The sequence below is a fragment of the Lynx rufus genome, unplaced genomic scaffold (assembly GCF_022079265.1).
Source record: "Lynx rufus isolate CCGP_SWC_20201006 ecotype Redwood Valley unplaced genomic scaffold, mLynRuf1.p SCAF_4, whole genome shotgun sequence".
Taxonomy (NCBI): Eukaryota; Metazoa; Chordata; class Mammalia; order Carnivora; family Felidae; genus Lynx; species Lynx rufus.
Genome location: NW_025814856.1, coordinates 98,815,693 through 98,837,085, shown reverse-complemented (window position 1 = coordinate 98,837,085; position 21,393 = coordinate 98,815,693). Strand labels below are relative to the sequence as shown.

Sequence of the window (21,393 nt, the reverse complement as noted above, 5' to 3'; positions counted from 1 at the left end):
TAGAGAGGAGAGTACCCCCGACCTGACAAATAGGATCAGAATTCTCGGACCAAAAACCTCAGCTTCTAGCTGACATTTTCCTTCTTGCAACTGTACATAAATAAGGTGAGTAAAACTATGAGCAGGCAACCGTCTTCCATCATTCTCTCTCAGAGCTCCATGGCAATTTATATGTGTCTATTTTCTCTTCCACTACACAGCAATCTCCTCCGAGCTAGAGACAGCCTTTGTTTCCTCACCTCAGAATATGAGGTGATTAGTTCAGGGCCTGACACACAGCTGCCACTCAGTAAGATCAGTTGCATGAATAAATAACTTTGTCCGAAGTGTTTCTTAAATTATATGATGGTGAAGATTACTTCCATAGGATCGGTAAACTTCTAGCAAGCATTTAATACTTCTACCACCTTTCTCATAAGAACCGGAAACAAGAAAGTTATTTTTACGTACACTGTCACAGTTCAACAGATCAGCTAGGCCAGGATTATTCCAGTAGACAAGACATGACCCAGTAACGGGTTATGAAATCAACTTAGTTCATGTACAGTATGTTTTTTAAAAATTAATTTAGAATGAAAATATTCTAACATACTGCATGGTGAGAAGATTAAATATTTCACAAAACTTTTATATATATGTTATATATATAAACTTTTATCACCAATCAGATATTGTAACTGTTAACACTTATATGCACACATACATATATATATTTTATATATAAACTTTATATGTATTAGTATATATATCACCTATCATATATTATAACTTTCAACACTATATGCACACATACAACAGTTGCATACATGCACGCAACATACATATACACACACAGAAATATGTGAGATGGTGCACCAGGTTAGAACATTGAATGAACTCTTAGTATGAGTTATGAGTTGTGGTCAAATTTTTTGAAAATACACTGATCTAAACAATTACACCAGTGGCTCTTCACAAGTATTAATTTTCAGATCTAATACTTCAATCTTCACTGGTAGGTACTAAAAGGTCTTCCAAAGCCAAAAGATAATAATTTTTACACTGTCAACCAGTATAAATTACACCCAACTACTACTGTCTTCCTGTTATTAGATAATTGAGAGTTATGACTACATAACAACAAGCTAGAATTTGGCTTCCCCTATGTTAAATGACTGGCCATAGGATATGGAAGACAGCTGCACAATTACCATTCAAAACAAAACTGAGTGATGACCCTCACCCTTCCACCTAAGACACAACCGAATTTTATATTTCCTCTGTAGACAATTAAGAGGTAACAACTATACGTGGTTCGGTGAGTATTTGGGAATCCTCCATGAGATGACCTTGATAATAACAGATCACAAGTAACTGCAAGTCAACTGAAAACAGCTTTCTAAAAAAAATTTTTTAAGACATTATCTTTAGGTAACCTAAAATTACTGTCAATCCTATGTATCCACTTGCTAAATAGCATTTAACATCAGTGCTTATTATCTTCAGTGAAAACATAAGGGTGACACACTCAAACCACACATCCCATTGAGAGACCTCCGACAGAATTCACATGAGACAGCACTGATTCATGGCCATGGCGTCCTACAAACACTTGCTGATGGAGACATATAGAATATGCCTGGCCATTATTAAATGGAAATTAATGCAATTTATGGCTGAAAAACTAAAAAAAAAAAAAAGTGAGAGATTTGACTTAGGAAATAGTAGGAGTTTACTCAAATAAGCAAATTCTAATAGTAAAAGAATCATTTTTTCCTGCAGAAATTTGTCAGAAAGCTCCATAAACTTAACATAACTCAAATTCTATCATTACAAATTTTGATGTTTTAGAGGAACCCCTCCCTACTCTCAACACCTAAGTCAAATGTATACTGAAAAATGAATTAGTCTAGAATTTATAGAAATTTTAGAATTCAACTGAAAAGTTGAAATAGTACTCAGAATACTGACACTGGGCCATGATTTCCCTGTAAATATGTGCATTTCAGAGAGAAGTACTCAGCATACATTCACTGAATTAAAATGAGTAAAAAAGACCGAGACAGAAAAAATATTGAGGAGTAAAGTGGCAATGTAGGATTTTTAAGCAACTTCTGAGAAAAGGAGTAAATGTATAAGAAAAATACTATTCCCACCTAAACTTACTTATCAGTAAATAAGAAATTTACTGAAAGGACAGCCCATAACATTTATTCATTCTTTCAAGGATTTATTCTTTCAACAGCTAGTAACATGCCATACAAAAATCTAGTCTATTTTATAATATAACTTGATTTAAAACATACAGGCTCTTTATCTACTAGATAGCCACAGTTTGTCTTTTTGGCACAATTCAATCTCAGGTAAGCTAGAGCTCTATAAGAAACCATTTTATTGGCCAAGATCAAGGCTGTAACCCAGAGGTCTAGGTGATCTTGGCCAAACACCCACCCTTCCCTACCCCTCCACATTCTGTGGCTTTGCATCACAATCTACTTAGAAGACAATCAAGCTGAACACATCCTGCCCTGTGTTCCACTTCACATCAATCACCCTTACAGGAATCCCAAGGAACCCGGCTGTTCTTCTCCACCTGGTCTCTCATCCCCATGATGCACTCTGTATTGCCAGATTTTGTTCCTTCCTCCATTTTTCCTCAGCTCCTGAAATGCTGCCTCTGTGCCCTCTGGAATTTACTGTCAATTGTCTGTATATCTGGCTTTCGTTTCTTTCCTTTAAACTCTCTCCTGAACCCACCTCACTCAGGCTTCTGTCTCCATCTCACATGAAAAGGACTTGTCTTCAATGTTGCTCAATCAGTGGTCAGTTCTTGTATTAGTTGAACCATACATAACATTTAACAGAACTGATCATCCCCTTTTTCTTAAAACATTGTTTAACTTGGTACTGACTATCCTGGTTCTTCTCGAAGTTCACTGGCTACTCTTCTTTGTCTTATCTACTGATTCCTCATCTACCCAATCCCTCAGTTTTGGAGTGCTCCAGGCTCATACTTTGGACCTCTTTTTTTTTATATCCACTCTCTAGTGAAAACTGCCAAATTTCTATCTTCAACCCAGACTTCTTCCCTGAACTGCCTATTGAATATCTCAATTTCAATGCTTAACAAGTAGCTCAGCTTTAATACATAATAACAATTCTTGATCTACACCAGTACCTCCAAGCCCCCATCTCCTGCTGTCTTTCTCAAAGTAAGGAAAGGCAATTACATACTTCTGCTTGCTTAAGCCAAAATCTCTGCTGATGATATCCTTGAATCTCATACACACCACAGCCAATCTGTTAGCCAAATGGGATCTACCTTCACAATGTATCCAGACATGCTATATATTTACTTATCGGTTACTGTTTTCTCTCTGTACTCCCAGCAAGAATATAAGCTACACATGGGAAGGAATCATATCTGTTTTGGTCACTGCAGTATTCCCAGTACTTAGAATTGAACATGACACATGGTAGACACTCAGTAAATACATGTGAAATAATGGAATGAATGAGAGGTTCCATATCTTCAAGTCCACTCAAGACAACAGCAATCCCATCAAGGTAAAACATTCCTTAAGGCTGACTTAAAAGAGCCTTAATCATTGTTTCACAGAACCCCTTTCATTGAATACATACATATACATCAACATGACCAGTCAAAACGAAATATGGATTAAGAATAAAACATGTTGTTTGTAATAGAGATAATTTATTATGCATGGCTCACTAAAGTTCAAATCATTACACTCCAACATAATAAACAATACTATAATAATATTTCATATAATTTTATGTCACTGATAATTTAGTGAGTATTTCAGTTTTTTGCCCTGGACAACACCAAACATCACCATCCTTGCCAGATAACAGATAATTTCCCAAACAAGCTTTCTATCATAAGACCTCACCAGCCTCGTTTAAGACAGAAAGTGACTGAACCTATTAATTAATTCTGGTTATGAAATACAGGCACACTAGATATTTCACAGCCAAATCTGTTATAGGCAACCCTGATTTACACACATGCACTTAATAATGAACCACATTTGGGGAGAGAAGAGGAGAAAGGAGAGAAAGTAAATAGTGAGAAACTGAAGCCATCTTTCTGAAACAGTTATCACCAAAGGAACGAATAACCTAGAAATGTGTCTTTATAATGGGGAGAGGATAGCTATCTACAGATGTACGGTTAATAAATTACTGGTTCCCAGCTTAACCCAGTGATGTCTTCTGAGAAGACTCTTAACCCAGCTAAGTAAAGATAACCTATTTCTTTCAAACTAATTTGGGATATATTTTCATTTCTCACACAAGCAAAAAAATATTAGCTTAATAAAATGAAACTAAACTGTACAGTTAAAACTTAAGGTACATTTGGGGTTAAAAAGATTTGTGAGCTGGCCTGGGAACACAGCCAATACTTTTTTATACTGTTTCAGTAAGAGGGAAAAAAAAAATGTGTTCTGAGTTCCAAACAGCTGCCTTACACATAAACGTTGGAAACACAATTGGCTCATGTGCTGGAAACTATCTGCATATAGGTTAGGTTTCATGGGATTCAATTTGGCCCATGGCATTTCTGAGTATGTTTAAGAATAAGTCACTTTGTATTAGGCCTCTTCCACTCAGATAGTGCAATTTCAAAGACCTCCAGCTTGTCCAGAGCTGAATTAGCTTGCTTAACATTTTAAAAATCTATAGCAAAGCCAAAAGAAGGGCTTCAAGCTACCAAGCTACTTTTTTTTTTCTTCTATGAATCAACTAAACTTCCTTTATCACAGTGATTCACATCAATTTAGGGACTGAAGTACGATGTCACTACTTATTTGATTTAGAGACCACAGCAATTTATATACCCAGCGGAATTTAAACAGTGCAACATAGTATTTGCTTTCCAAATTAAAAGAAGTAAGAATTAATGTTTGAGACTAGCTAAAATTACCTGGAAAACTTTCTGAGGGTCCTGAAAAATATGGATCAAGAACTATTTGTAAATAGGGATATCTCAGATACTATCAACCCAACAACAACATCAATGCCTATATTGAAACAGGTAAGCAGGTAGAGGGTATACAGTCACTGCCATATCACCACAGAACTATAATTATTAACAGTGTTTTATTTATTTATGAATTATTTTAATGTGCCTCAACTGAACAGCTAAGATAAGCTGGTTGAAAATACTGTTAGCTATGTCAAGGACCAGCCTGACTCTGCCAAAGACATTTATGTCTATTCCCCAGAACCTGAGAAAACAAAACAAGAAATGTCAGTGTTCTTTTAGAAGAAAAGCAAGGATGAAGTTGTGTTAAAATGACTTAACTAAGGATGATCCATCAGTGCCCTGGTGTTTCTAGGGTAAATTCATCAGGAAAAAAAGGTCATAACCTTCTCCAGCACCCTTCCTCTGGATACATCATCCACTCTCACAGCCAGACAATCCACTCTATGCAATGCAAGGAACTATTTTTATAGGACAGCTCTTTCCACACAGATGTCCTGCCATCAAACTCACTGTAGAATATAAATATCATACTCAATTTGTCAACAACCAAACCCACCATCTGCCTCAGAATTACTCCCCTAATTTCCATTCTTTATGATTACCCCGGTATCTGAAACTAGAAACTTTTGTTTACCATTTACATCAGAATTACCTACAGTACCTTTAAAAAATGAAGATTTCCAGGGTGCCTGGGTGGCTCAATGACTGAGCATCTGACTTTGGTTCAGGCCATGATCTTGTGGTTCTTGAGTTCGAGCCCCGTGTCAGGCTCTGTGTTGACAGCTCAGAACCTGGAGCCTGCTTTGGATTCTATGTCTCCCTCTCTTCTGCCCCTCCCCAACTTGTGTGCACGTGTGTGTGTGTGTGTGTGTGTGTGCGTGCGCGCGCGCCGCACGCGCTCCCTCTCGCTCTCTCAAAAGTAAATAAACATTAAAAAATTTTTTTAATAAAATTTTTTAAAAATGCAGATGTCCACCCTCCACCCATCCTTCCAAAATCAGAACCTTAAAAAGTGTTATCGGGGAGTTTTTAACAAGCTCCTCAGGTGATTCTTAAGCACATTCAAATGTGAGAACCTATAGGGTTGATTCATCCTTTAACTCATTCAGTTCATCTAATATCACATCCTTTCTCTTGCAAATCCTATTACTGTCAGAGTCTAAGAACCTGAAACTACAATCCATTTCTTAAATGGTGTCAACAATTGCTCAAATTGAAATTTCTAAAACACCATTTTTTGTTTTCCCTTCTCTATGACTTGTCTTGACTTACACACCACAATTAAAACTCATCTTCCTAATGTTTGAGACCTCTTATAATCTGATGGATCCCAAGATCTCTCTCTCTCTTATCCCCCATGAACTCTCTACTCCCGTCACAAACCCTGATTCAAAATGGTAATTCCTACTTCCATGACTGTACTCATCTTAGTCTGACATACTCCACCACGGACAACTGAATTCCCCCCAAATCTATAATATCCACTCCTCTCTTATCGACGTATCCCTCAAAGGAAGGCTCACGTCCCAAACACCCTCCTGGCTCTCAACACATCACATTACTGCGATTGTTTTCAGATTTTCTCTTGGCCTTCTATTTGCTCTACATCCTCTAAACAACAATCTTACTAAAAGCACTTTTTAAAAATCCCTCCCTTTCTCAACAAAAGGCAATAGTGGTCCTTATTACCCCTTCAATTATGTCCACATCCCAGGACTAGCATAAAAGGCCCCATCAACTACACTAGATCACATAACTCCAGCTCTCCCTGAAACATGACTTTATTCAAGCTACTCTTCTTATCTAGGAAGGTCTTTTCCTCCCACTCTACCAATCCAAAATCCTATAGTTCTTTCAATACACAGTATAAGACTCCGCATCATTAGTTAAACAAACAGGTTGGCCCTTTTAACTATAGGCATTTACAATCTAAGGCACAAAATAACTGGTTATAACAATAATAACCAAAATACACAAACACATATATCATTTTTATGATGCAAGTGGATATATTTTTCACTTTGTTTTGTGAAGGTTCCTTGTTTTCACAGTTTTTAAGTAAATGGACAAAAATCTCATAGGACAAAAACCTGAAGAAATTGAAATCTCACCAGTGTTTTAAATAACTGAAACATTGAGGAAATGTAGTAATTTCTACTTCTTTTTTTTTTTTAATTGCTCTGTCCAGGAAATAATCATTTTTTTTTTTTGCCATTAAAAATCTAAATACTTCATTGGTTTTTATACACTATAATGGATTGGAAAGAGCATGCGGCTTGGAATCAAAGTGTGTATTAAATTCAGAATGGAACAACTTTTGGGCAAGTCCCTCTATCCAAGATTCAATCTTCCTGCTGGTAACATTGTAGCTACCTGATCCCTTGACATGGTGACACTGAACATTCAGATCATCAAAAGCCTACAGTATTTCAGGCACTCTCAACCTATCCCCAAATTAATCTTCCTCAGGGCCAGGCCAGTACACCCCTACTGCAATCTATTTAACTGGCCATTCCTTTTCTTCCTGCTCAGAAAAACCAGTTCCTGAGAAGAAAAACCAAATCCAGGAAACACAGCTGGAACAAGTTAGTATCCTAGCCACTCTGGTAATGCTAGAAAAATTATAGATCTATTATTCATGGGATAATGCCCAGCTACTTGTGACAAATTGAAGGTTGAGAAAATATTTGCACAAAGAGCCATCATACGAGCTGACTTAGGGCCAAGGTGGAGGTCACTGCCAGAGAATGAGCAGCCTGTCACATTAGTAGCAAAAAAAAAAAAAAAAAAAAAAAAGAAAAAAAAAAAAGTCCTAACAGCATAAGTTAAGAATGCATTGCTTCATCTACAAAAGGTTATTTCCCTTCTCTCTGTTCTATGTTTGATTTGCAACGATGTAATAAATCATGAAAGCTAAGGTCAGTATGAATCTTACCCACTTACAGATCTGGAACTAAAACGCAGAAGAGACAAACTGCCTAATTATAATAACAAGACCTTGAAATAATATGTACAAAAACAAGGACATATGAAAATACAGACAACTACATTTATGAATTAAAATTAAATGTTGTCTTCATGTCCCAGAGTCACCTTCTATGTATGCCTCTATCATTGGCCTGGGCAGAAATATCTCTGTACTTTTATTTTAAATCAATTCACTATGAGACTACAAACTAGGTAATAAACTATAGATCCGTATGTAAGAAAATAACATAAGGGGAGTTTTTAAAAATGGAAGACTTCTTTCAAGGCAGATCTTTAAACCAAGCTTAAAAGGAAATGATGGTTATAAAAGACAAAAAAGAAACTAAGAGGAGAAGAAAGAATTCTTATATCCTGACCAATTTCAAAAACCTGGATATTTCAATTTATGGACAAAGACTGTTGTATTTTCCTTTTTACTAGCACTAAATAAGATTTTTATACTTCAACTAGATTATTGCTTCTACAAGTTAGAATAACTCTCAGATCACCTTTTTTTGGTTGTTGTTTTGTTTCTCCAGTGACCAGCAATCACTTGCAAATACTCCTATGGGAACATCACCATGATTACTACAGATTACCACAAATGAAAGATTCCAAAGTTACATACACTTCCCCTGCTTATAAAGGATGAACAGAAAACTGTGCATTCTGGGGCGCCTGGGTGGCTCAGTCGGTTAAGCGTTCGACTTCGGCTCAGGTCATGATCTTACGGTCCGGGAGTTGGAGCCCCGCGTCGGGCTCTGTGCTGACAGCTCAGAGCCTGGAGCCTGCTTCAGATTCTGTGTCTCCCTCTCTCTCTTCCCCTCCCCCATTCATGCTCTGTCTCTCTCTGTCTCAAAAATAAATAAACATTAAAAAAATTAAAAAAAAAAGAAAACTGTGCATTCTCACAGCAAAAGCAAAAATCAACAAGTGGGACTACATCAAACTAAAAAGCTTTTGCACAGCAAAGGAAACAATCAACAAAATGATAAGGCAACCTACAGAATGGGAGAAAATGTTTGCAAATCATATTCTGATAAGTGTTAACATCCAAAATATATAAGTAACTTATACAATTCCATAACAAAAAAAAATTTCCATTTTAAAATGGGCACAGGATTTGAATAGACATTTCTCCAAAGAAGACCTACCAATAGCCAACGGATACAGGAAAAGGTGCTTAACATCACTAATCATCAGAGAAATGCAAATCAAAACCACAATGAAAGTACTACGTCATGTCTGTCAGACTGACTATCATCAAAAAGGCAGGAGATACCAAGAGTTGGCAAGGATGTGGAAAAAAGGAACCCTTGTACACTGCTAGGAATGTAAACTGGTGCAGCCATATGAAAAACAACATGGAGGTTCCTCAAAAAAAAAAATTAAAAATAGAACTACCATATGATCCAGTAGCTCCACTTCTGGGTAAATATCCAAAGGAAATAAAAACAGGATCTGGAAGAAGAAGTATCTCCACTCCCGTGTGTATCGCAGCATTATTCACAACAGCCAGGGTATGAAAACAACCTAACCACCTAACCGTCCATCAGTGGATGAATGGATAAAACTGTGACACACACACACACACACACACACACACACACACACCATGGAATATTATTCACCATGAGAAAGAAGGAAATCCTGCCATTTATGACAACATGGATGGACCATGAAGACAGTATAAGTAAGGTAAGTCAGGCAGAGAGAGAAAAATACTATATGATATCACTTACATTTGGAAACAAAAAAAAAAAGTCAAACTCAAAGAAACAGAGTGCAGAATGGTGGTTACCAAGGTCAGAGGGGTGGAGGAATTAAGGAGGTATGGGTCAAAAGGTACAAACTTCCAGTAAAATGAATAAGTTCTGGAGATCTAATACATTGCGATTACAGTTAACAATCCTGTATTAGATTCCTCAAAGTTGCTAAGAGACTAGATCTTAAATATGCTAACAAAAAGAAATGATAATTATGGGACCCGATAAATGTGTTAGCTAATGCCACAGTGGTAACCATACTGCAATGGATAAATGTATCAAATCAAAACATGGCACACCTTAACGTGACACAATGTTATATGCCAATTATATCTCAAATAAAAAAGAAAGAAAAAGGTGAGGCCAAGACCCTCAAAAGTAACCAAAAACAAAAACAAAATCAAAAACAAAAAAATAACAAAAAAACCTGCCTCTCCTGGCATGTCTCCTGGAGGAAAGTTGCCCTCCACACACTTGGTGCTCAGCCAGTGCATCATAGTCTGATGGGAATTGTGGTCAAGATTCAAGCTCATAACCCCCCTTCCAGCCACACCCAGGCTGAAGCTGGCCATGACTATGCAGTACAGAGATCTGCATCTCTACCCCCAAAGAACTCCATTCTGAGACTTTCTCATCAAGAGACCCTCAGCCTAGACCATTCCCAGGCATTTCCTTGTCAGGAGGTATTTTAAGTGCCCAAAACTTAAATGATTATTAAGCAAATAAAATAAATTTAAATAAATTAAGTTTAATTTCTTCTTGAAAAAAATTGAATTTGCTCATGCTGATCCCAAATACTTTTTAAAGTGACTAGTTCAAGTAAGAGTTTGAGTAAGAGTTAAGAGTTATTTTTAAGCTTAATCAGCTTGTTTTACATTCTTCTGCAATGAGAAAAACAACTAGGAAGTCTGACAGTGAACAGTAAAGAAAAAAAATGTTGCAGTCTTTTCTTGCTCAGTCAACTTTAACAGTCCATTTAGCCAAAATTCTAAACATAAAATGATTACCAAGTAGCTTTGATTATAAAGTGTCATCTACCCATTAATCTAGTTGGCTGGCTTCCAGAGGGTTGCTTAAGCGTCATTTTCACCATGAGATTTTCCCAGACCTCTCTTTCACCTACACCCTGGCCCAAAATGGGTGAGGTGCCACCCCTCAGTGGTCCACCAGCATTCAGCGATTACCACCCTCTGGGCATGCACAACTCTGGCTTCTATCTGTTAACTTACGATTCTGCTTTTTTCCCCTTCTCCCTACCTTCCTACTAGTCTCCGAGCTCCTCTGAAGATGCACTATCCCCAAATCTTTGCACAAATCTGCCACAGATTAGATATGCAGCAAACATTTGCTGAATAAGAACACACACACACACACCTTAGAGTTTAAATGGACAGAGATCGTCCAGTCTAAATCTCACTTGCCATATAAGAAATCAGAGATATAAAAGGTTTAAATGCTAGAGCCAGGATTAAAAAACCCATTTCCACTACACTTCTAGGCATACATCCAAAAGAAATGAAAACCTATGTCCCTACAAAAATTTATACATAAAGATTCATAGCAGCATTATTCATAATACCCAAGAAGGTAAAACAATGGCCATCAACTAATGAATGGATAAGTAAATATGGTATTTCCGCAGAAGGGAATATTGTTTAGCCAGAGAAAGGAATAGAGTATTGATACATACTACAACATGGATAAACCTTGAAAACATTTTAGTATGTGAAAGAAGCCAGACACAAAAGACCACATTCCTTACAACTGTTTATATAATATGTGCAGAACAGGAAGACTGAGACACAGAAAGTAGATTAGAAGTTGCCTAGGGATGGGGTGATAGGGACAAGGGGAGTCACTTGGTACAGCATTCCTTTTAGGAGTGATGAAAATTTCGAAAATTGCTTATGGTGATGGTTGAGTAATTCTGTGAACATACTAGAAACAATTTCATGGTATGTGAATTGTATCTCAATGAAATTATTATAAAAATAGTAATTATAGTTGGAAACTGATTTATCTGGCATAACAGAATTTTGAAATTCTCATCCACAAACTTTCATTCCATGCTTCCCTAATGCAGAGTATGTGTTGCTTAATTGATAAAAATCTAAAATTCATTTCAAATGCCTAAAATGTCATATTTACATCACACATGCACAAAAACACTATATTTAAAGATGTTTTATATTAAAGATATTTTATTTTCATATTTGGAGAGTTGGTTGTCCATGTAAAGGCTATGTGAGTCTATAAACCTGGATGCTTGATTCCTCAAGGATCTTGAATAGAGATGTTTGCTATATTTAAAAGATTTTTATTTGGAATGTTAAATGATATGACTTCATATATTCAAAAGTAAATTGTTGCAGTAAGAAACCATACATGAAGAGGAAGCAAATCCAGGAAAGAAAATTTCTTTCTCTAAGAGGTACTATGTATTATCCCATTATTCTGTGGCAAGTCTTCGGCCTCCATGGAAATTCACAGACACAGAAATTCAAAGGAACGGTGTTAATATGCTAGACTGACTCTGGTGGGAATATACTCAGTCCCTTCATACTCAAGTCAATGACAGTGTAATTAGTCAAAGTCCCAAGAACAAGTCTAAAATTAAGGTGGATTTCATTGCACTGAAGGTATATTTATTTTTCAGAATCCACATGCATAATCTCAATGTATTTTTTTAAATGTTTATTTATTTTGAGAGAGAGAGAGAGAGCACATGTGTGCGTGCGTTGGGGAGGGGCAGAGAGAGAAAGAGAGACAGAATACCAAGCATACTCCATGCCGTCAGCCCAGAGCCCAACGCAGGGCTCAATCCTACGAACCATGAGATCAGGACCTAAGCCAAAGTCGACGGTAGGACGCTTAACTGACTCAGTCACCCAGGCGCCCCTCAATGTATTTTTTTAATGCAAGATGATTTTGCTAGCTATTTATCTGAATCTTCAACTTGAGAGTTTTTTTTTTAACTTGAATACTATATGCTTATAGATAGAACTCTAGATTTTCTCCTTGTATGGAATGACTTCTATGTTTCTTCAAGCAGAAAAGTGACGAAGAGGTTAAAGAAATCCAATTTAGGGGCCTATGTCATAAACCCCCAACATAAGGGAAAAACTCTTTTTGAATGTTTGTAAAACTATTGAGTGGATTTTTTTTTGAAACCTACTAGTTTCAACTGACAACCCAATATAATAATATCAAACAATCCTGCTTTATCATGAATTTCTTTAAAAACCTAAGAACAGCTAAGCCACTAGAACTGACAGTATATATTTGATGAAATTAATTAATAACATATCTGAGCGGTAGCACATTTTTGTGACTTATAAATTTTAGGAACAATAAATCACACAGAAATACAGCATGGACTTATATAAGATGAGCTGGATATAAATGAGTACTTTTTAAAAAAATTTTTTTTCAACGTTTATTTATTTTTGGGACAGAGAGAGACAGAGCATGAACGGGGGAGGGGCAGAGAGAGAGGGAGACACAGAATCGGAAACAGGCTCCAGGCTCTGAGCCATCAGCCCAGAGCCTGACGCGGGGCTCGAACTCACGGACCGCGAGATCGTGACCTGGCTGAGGTCGGACGCTTAACCGACTGCGCCACCCAGGTGCCCCGAGTACTTTTTTTCTAACGTTTTTATTTATTATTGAGAGACAGAGAGACACAGAGCATGAGCAGGGGAGGGGCCGAGAGATGGAGAGACACAGAATCTGAAGCAAGCTACAGGCTCTGAGCTGTCAGCACAGAGCCCAAAGCAGAGCTCGAACCCATAAACTGCGAGATCACGACCCGAGCTGAAGTCGGACGCTCAACCGACTGAGCCACCCAGGCGCCCCTAAATGAGTATTCTTTAAACACCCATTCTATACAAAGGATGGATACTCAGGTGGACTGTAAGAAAAAGCCGGAGGAGGATTCTAGGAGAATGAGTACTGACACTCCCGATAGTTGATTAGATTTCAGTTAAGAGGAGGGGATTCATTGAGCTGCAATGAATCCCAGGAAATTCATTTGAATCTAAAGTTGTTAAGTTTGCATCCTAAAACACACTGAAGATTCAAAAGGTAGATTCAATGTATCTATCACAAGATTCATATTAGGCACATATGGAACATTCAGGTATTTCTGTAACAATCAACGAAATTCATAAATTGAGGCAAAATGAGCATTCTCTGACATGCGGATCCTTGGGATCAGCCCAAATACATGGGTTAAACCAACAAAAATTTGTTCTAGGAGATGTGCTCAAATCACAAGTAAAACAAGAGTGTGTTACAGGGCTAAGGCAAGCATTTTCCAAATACTTCAACTCAAACTTTAAATAGTAATTTGCTGCCTAAGAAACCATTTACATCCAAATTTGGCCCTATTTGCTACCACAGTGGGTAAAATATTTCTAAGTAGTTTCTGCAAAGGGGGCACCAGTTGTTTCTAAAATAAACCTTAACTCCTTAGATGCTCAAATGTCCCATAGATAACCAGCTGGAACTCCTAAACCTAATTTTCTATGAATAAGGAACCTCATAGTCTTCTGTTTTGTTTAAAAGATTATAGTTTTTCTACTCTCAATTAGCCTGAGGTAAGGACTCAGGTTATGCATTTTTTAAATTTACTCATAAAAAAATAATAATAACCTGTCCTACCCAACCCACTGGGTAATCAGAATAATACACTAATATTACTAGTCATGATACCATTTTGAAAAGCATAACATTTGATAGAGCCACAAGATAACCCAGTTATATGAAAAACAAGCCACCCCTCATAAGGCTCAAGTTTCCCTTTTAGGTGTAGAGGAGAAAAAAACTTTTCTTCTACTCTCGTAGGTTCAGTAATGATTAGCCTGCAAATTAAATTAACAAAAGAGATTAACAGGAGACAAGGCATCCAATTTTTATTAATATCTTAGGTGCATGGGAGGTCACAGAAAAGAAGTAAAACGAGGAAGTACACTCAGGGGCTTATATAACATTTTAACAAAGAAAAGGGGATTGAGACTAAGCGACAATTTGTGGGCAAGCAGCTAGAAAATATATGGGGGAAACTAATGGAAGGGCTATTTTAATAAAGTTTATTTATGCAGACTCATCTTGGTACCAACTCCCCAAGTCCAGCGATAGAAGTCACCCTCTTTCTTCTCCATGGTACAGTATGAGTGATACCTTCACAACAGAAATTTACACCCTGCTTTTTAGGCAGATACGGGAGGGACAGAGAACTCTTCATGCATCTTCTGACTGAATTTCCTTCAGCTCAAAATAATCCTTACACCAAAGCAGTGTAGCGTATTTTGGGGTAGCATATCCTAATCCGCCTCAAGGGCAAGTCTATCACTTTATTGGACACTTTTTGTTTCCTTTTTATGAAGCAGAAGACAAACCAGAAACAGAAAGGTAGTGACCTTAGGAGTCTTCCTTCCAGACTGTATCATATCATTATTCAACTCTCCCCTTTACCTATTAAAACAAACGTATATAGTGAAAAACCTACGGATGCAAACCTATGGATGCATCCTGCAAGTGGATGCCCGCACTACAGAACACGCATCTTTCCCTGCCAACAAGTGAGTCTATAAAACCAACAGGGGCAATTCAGGAAATGCATTACACTTGGCTTTTCTACTAACAAACTAGCAGGGAAAGCAAGCAAATATGAGGAAACATCAACCAGAAGAAACGTATTTTTTAAATGACCACAATATCCATTTTATTGTCATGTGTCTTCTGACAAGGCAGAGAAAGAGATCTGGACACAGATCTAGACTCAAATTCTGGCTCCACAATTTCACAGGTTTATGACCTTTGGCAAGTCCTTATCATCACTGAACCACTATCTAGCTATAAATAAAGACACTTTATGAGGAACTAATAGCACCTACCTGGCAGGTATATGGTAAGAATGAAATAAAATTTAAGTTGGATAATAAATGTACAACACCTGGCAAAATGTAGGACTTCGTATTATTTCCTTTATCTTCCCCTATTTTCTAAAAAGATTTTAGAATTCTCTTTTCATTTTATTTTGGACCTAAGCCAAAAGGAACAGGCACTATCATTTATAATATGAAGACGCTTTAGGACTAGCAACAGCACACCTTTGAGAGCACTTTCTCCCCCCCCCCCACTTCTACCCCCCAGTAGAGAGAACATACACAAACCCTTGAAGAAAGGTCAAGAGACTAACAGAGGTCAGTGATCATTTTTAACCATTTTTACTTAATATCTGTACAATGACTTTGAAAAAAATTTTTTAATGTTTTATTTTATTTTTGAGAGAGAGAGAGAGAGAGGCAGAGTGTAAGCAGGGGAGGGGAAGAGAGAGAGGGAGACACAGAATCTGAAGCAGGCTCCAGGCTCTGAGCTGTCAGCGCAGAGCCCGATGTGGGGCTGGAACTAATGACCTGAGCTGAAGTCAGAAGCCTAACCGACTGAGCCACCCAGGCGCCCCTAGTATCTGTACAATGACTTTGGTAGTTGTACCTGAACAAAGTCTTAAGAGAATGCCAGCACTCTATCTGATATTTTTAATATCAGTAAGATTTCTGTGCTCCAGCCAGACATAAAGAACGTTAAAAAAAAAAAAAGTTAATTCCATCAATTTAAAAGGTCTTTAAAGTCTGGGGAAAAGATATTTAATTATCTTATGATCCAAAGAAATACAAAATCCAACTTCGCATTATAGATTACATTTTCTACTTGAGTAGAATAGGGTTGTGGCCTATATGGTTAAGAAAGGACCAACTTGGTATGTCCCTGTTACCTATAAACAAAGTTTAATGTATCTATGAAATGAACTGACAAGAATCTGACAAGCATCCTGCTCACATTCCTTATGCAGTCTCAAAGACTGAGAAAATTACTTGCAATGACATAATCCTAAGGAGATTTATAATTAAATGTAAAAATATTTAGGAGAATCAAACTCCTATCATTACTATTTTATGATAATAAGTTCAATTATGTCCTAAGGATTTATAACTTTTTTTTAACATTCATTTATTTATTTATTTTGAGAGGGAGGAAGGGCAGGGAGAGAGGAAGAGAATCCCAAGCAGGGTCCGCACTGTCAGTGCAGAGCCCAGTGCAGGCTCGATCCCATTAACCATGGTATCATGACCTGAGCCAAATCAAGAGTCAGACACTTAACCGACTGAGCCACCCAGGTGCCCCAAAGATTTATAACTTATAAGAGAATTTGGTCTATTAGAGTGATAGGTCAGCCTTGTTATTTCAATCAAAATACAAAACTGAGTAACTGATTTAGATCAATGATGGGAAGTCTTCTAACTGTATACATAGTGTTGACATATTAGGGGAACTTTGGAGTCACCATATTTATAAGTTTAACTTGTGAGACGTGTAAGAAACATGGTGGTTCTCAGAAATATATTTAAGTCAAATATAATAAATTTTATATAGACTTTTAAATGGTTTAAAGTGTTTTAATAATTATTTTTATTTTTTTCAGAGAGAGAGCAAAGGTGCAAGCAGGAGAGAGGGGCAGACGGAGAAAGAGAGAGAATCTTAAGCTGGCTGCATGCCCAGTGCAGTGGCCAACACGAGGTTCAATCCCACAACCCTGGGATCCAAACCTGAGCCAAAACCAAGAGTCGGATGCTCAACCAACTAGGCGCCCCAAATGGTTTAAGGTGTTTAAGTTTGTAAACGGACTAAGTATCATTCAAAACCTTTAAAGTGTTAAAATTTGATAGACCTGTAATAAGAATAATATGATTTATATAAACTGAACTTACACGTCAAAGGTAAAACTAGGAATTTGAATCTTAACTTTAAATATTAATTTTTAACATCCATATGACACCTGGATAATTTTTTCTGCACACAACCACTATGCTCAGGGGTGCTAAAAACATTATATTAAACAAGGTAAATTTAATGACAGTCTTAAAAGTGGCCACTTCTACAGAATAGGAATTCATTTAATCCCTACAGCTATTGGTGGTTACTAAATATTGAAAGTATAAGTAAATGACCCCTTCTAAAAGTAAAATGAAAAACTTACCAATCTTGACACTTTCTTTGCTCTATTATATCCAAACTAAATCTAGAATGTGATAAAGAAAGAACACTCTAGATTTAGTTTAGATATAAATGAAAACTTTTATTCTACTTTCTACTGGTTGTTCATTAACTATTTTCATTAACTTTGTAGTCATTCATTAAATATTTTCCCAACTTTGTAATCTGTAAAATATATAACTACATTCATCTTTGGTATTTTTAAACCATACTACTATTACAAAAGCCCTTAAATGGAATTTGGGCAGCCATACAGAAAATGTTTCCTTTCTTTGAAAATAACCAAGTCAATTTAAAAAAGAAATTGTCTATATAATCTGGGATTTTAGCCAGGTTTTAATTTTTATGAATGGGCATAAATGTATAATCAATGTAACAAAAATGCAAATGCAATCACAAAGCTTAATTTTGCTGATGACTTAATGAAGCTACAGTATAATAGCCTCAAAGCCTTAATTTGATACAGACATTTGTTAAGTTTTAGGGCTCAACTCTCACTTATTCCTGTAATAACTCCCACAGTACCTCCATAACAAATAGCAACAACCAACAAAATGTCTGAATGAGAAAATGTACGCATTCAGTGAGTGAACATTTTTGAGCACCTGTCTTGTGCCTATGCCCTGGGGATAAAGAGGTGAATGAGAGAGACAGTGTCCTGGAGCATATTTTTAAAGGGGTAAATGCTAAGTATGTTTTTAATGTTTATTTATTTATTTTGAAAAAGAGACAGAGAGAGAGCAGGGGAGGGGAGGGGCAAAGAGAGAGGATCCCAAGCAGGCTCCACACTGTCAGCGTGGAGCCCAACATGGGGCTCAACCTCACAACTGTGAGATCATGACCTGAACTGAAATCAAAAGTCAGACACTTAACCAACTGAGCCACCCAGGAGCCCCTGGAGCATAAATTCTAAAAGGAGAGAAACAGCTGAAGAAGATAACATCAGGTATTGATAAGTTCTACTGTGGAAACAAAAAGTGTGATTTGACAGAGGCTGAGAGGCTAATGTGAACTGGAGAACAGGGAAGGCCTGTGACCGGGATATCAGGAAGCAGCCACACAGATGTCTGGAAGAAGGGGGAGGTTCAGGCTACAGAGACATCTAGTTCAAGGCCAGAAGACAGATGCAAGAATGGAGGCCACAGTGTCAGCTGCTAAATTTATAAACTACTTACAGTAGGTACCTGATTCACAAATTTTACCTAGCTTCTATTGTGTTCTTGGCAAGTGTTGGGGGGGGAGTGGGGTCTACTGAGACCAGCAACATTTTAGGCATTTTCACACATTATGTACAAAGCACACATTATGTCTTACCTTTGGTGGGTACTTATAAGTCACACAGCTGATTAATGATTAATAAAATATCAATGCCTCACCCACTAAGGCACTTCTTAACATCAAAAAGATTATTAGTGGCTTATAAAATTTCTACTCAGAAATCATGATAGCAGACCTATCAAATCTACAGATGCTTTCTCATAATAACTTGGCCAAAGGCAGAAAGAAAAATTTAAATTGTTTCACTTAGTATGGCCTACTTCCTACTATTACTGTTGTTCCTACAAAAAGAGGTATGGTGAATGGGTTCCAGCAAAGTTGGCTAAGTGTGGTAACCCAGATACCAATTTTTACCTGCACCAAAGCTAATCACTATATGTCCCTTTGACAGCAACAGAAAGAATAATAATCCAGATTCCTTTATTTGTTCAAGGACAAAAGTTTGCCCCTGATTTTTACACAGATAATGTCAAAGGTAACAGATAATATACAGAAAATGAATTAAAGATAATGTAGTTTTATTAACACCCTAACCTTTGGAACACAGCACTACCCACACGACAATACCAGCTAATCACACTTCCAACTGCCTACAGTTATGGCCTTCATCCTTCCATCAACATTCCCCAAGAACATTCTTTTTTCCTTTTCTATTCAGCAGAATCACTTTTTTAAAAGTATTTATTTATTTTTGAGAGAGAGAAAAAGAGAGACACAGCACGAGTCAGGGGCAGAGAGAGAGGGGCAACAGAATCCGAAGCAGGCTCCAGCCTCGGAGCTGTCAGCACAGAATCTGATCTGGGCTCAACCCACAAACCATGAGATCATGACCTGAGCCGAAGTCAGATGCTTAACCGACTGAGGTGCCCAGGTGCCCCCGGCAGAATCACTTTTTTACAAGACTCTCCCTTCCTTCAGACACAGTCTTCCAAGAATGCTATCAGTAATATTGACAGCGTTGTACTCAGAAACACAAAAATTTTTAAGGGATGAGGAACTCTGGGGTCGACCCTGGTCAGGGAGGATGGCTGAGTAGCTTGGCTGGAATCTGAGCTGTCCTATCCCTTTATGCTATGAATGACTGAGGCAGAAACTATCTTCCCCTTCAGCCATCTGATGCACTGCCAAGAACAAGTCCACTATTAACAGATAAATCTGCTGCAGTATGCTTTTAAAACAATAGACATAAAGAATCAAATTATCTACTTATTCCAAAATAAGACACAGAACTTGAGAATTCTGTGATTTAATAAGTCTCATACATGCTAAAAAAAAAAAAATAAAGAAAGAAATACAATGATAATTCTATTTTGAAACATATATTTAAATATAATGGAAACCACTCTGATGTTAAACAATTTATGAAAAGAAAAACTTATGTACACTGATATCTGGGTATAAGAAACTACAGGAAAGTAGTTATCTTCTAATAACCCATATCTTTGCAAATACTGACAAATGAAATTTTGAATCTAAATTTTCACACTAACTCATTTGATTGATTTTTACTGAAACATTGGTTAAAGCCCTACTACACACTCTGAGCACACACTGAGCAAGGGACTGTGGAATAATGAAAGATAAGCCTTGCTCTCAGGGGGCTGGCAATCTATATATACACTACTTTTATATTTTAAGTAAAAAAGTGAGTATTCATAAAAAATAGTTAACATAAAGCCATTAGGCATGAGAATCAAGAAGAAAGAAAAATTACTTAAAGATAGCAGTATGATGACAGAATTATTCGAGAAAAAAACTCTGATACACTTACTAGGGTCATTTGCCTTTGTACCTGGAAGTGTAACTCACAGGGACAAAATCCACGTTCTGGAAAACACTTTTTTACCACTGCTGCATCAAATTTATAAAATTTCCTACTATAAATTTTAACCAGTCATACTATACTGCAACTTCTCTTGACTTACCAATATTAATCATTTGGTAACAACTAAAACATGAAAGAACTCAATTAGGTAATATTTCAGTACTGTACAAAAATAATCCATTTGTTTAGTCAAACTGAATATGACAAAATAATATGATATGCAAAATGAAGAATTAAATTAAGAAATCGAAATATGCACACAAAATGAAAGATTTAAAATTCTACTCTTAGGGCACCAGGTGGAAGTTATATTTTTGTTTGGAAATAAACTGCAACCCAAGAATATTAACACTCAATATGTTTCCAATAAGAAGGTTTCTTACTTGCAGCTAATTTCCCTTGAAAGCTTGTGTAACAAACCAACTTTGTCCTTTCTGAAATACCCACAGGTACTTTAGAACAAGGGTTCACATAGCAACAAAATGGACCATCCTGGAAAATTAGACATG

The 21,393-nt window shown here is 36.9% G+C and overlaps 1 protein-coding gene across 4 annotated transcripts in view; it reads right to left on the bottom strand.

Moving 5' to 3' along the window:
* Positions 1-21,393, bottom strand: part of PPP1R9A (protein phosphatase 1 regulatory subunit 9A) — a 317,596-nt gene that overhangs the window by 254,598 nt on the left and 41,605 nt on the right. The gene's annotated exons all lie outside the window — the stretch shown is intronic.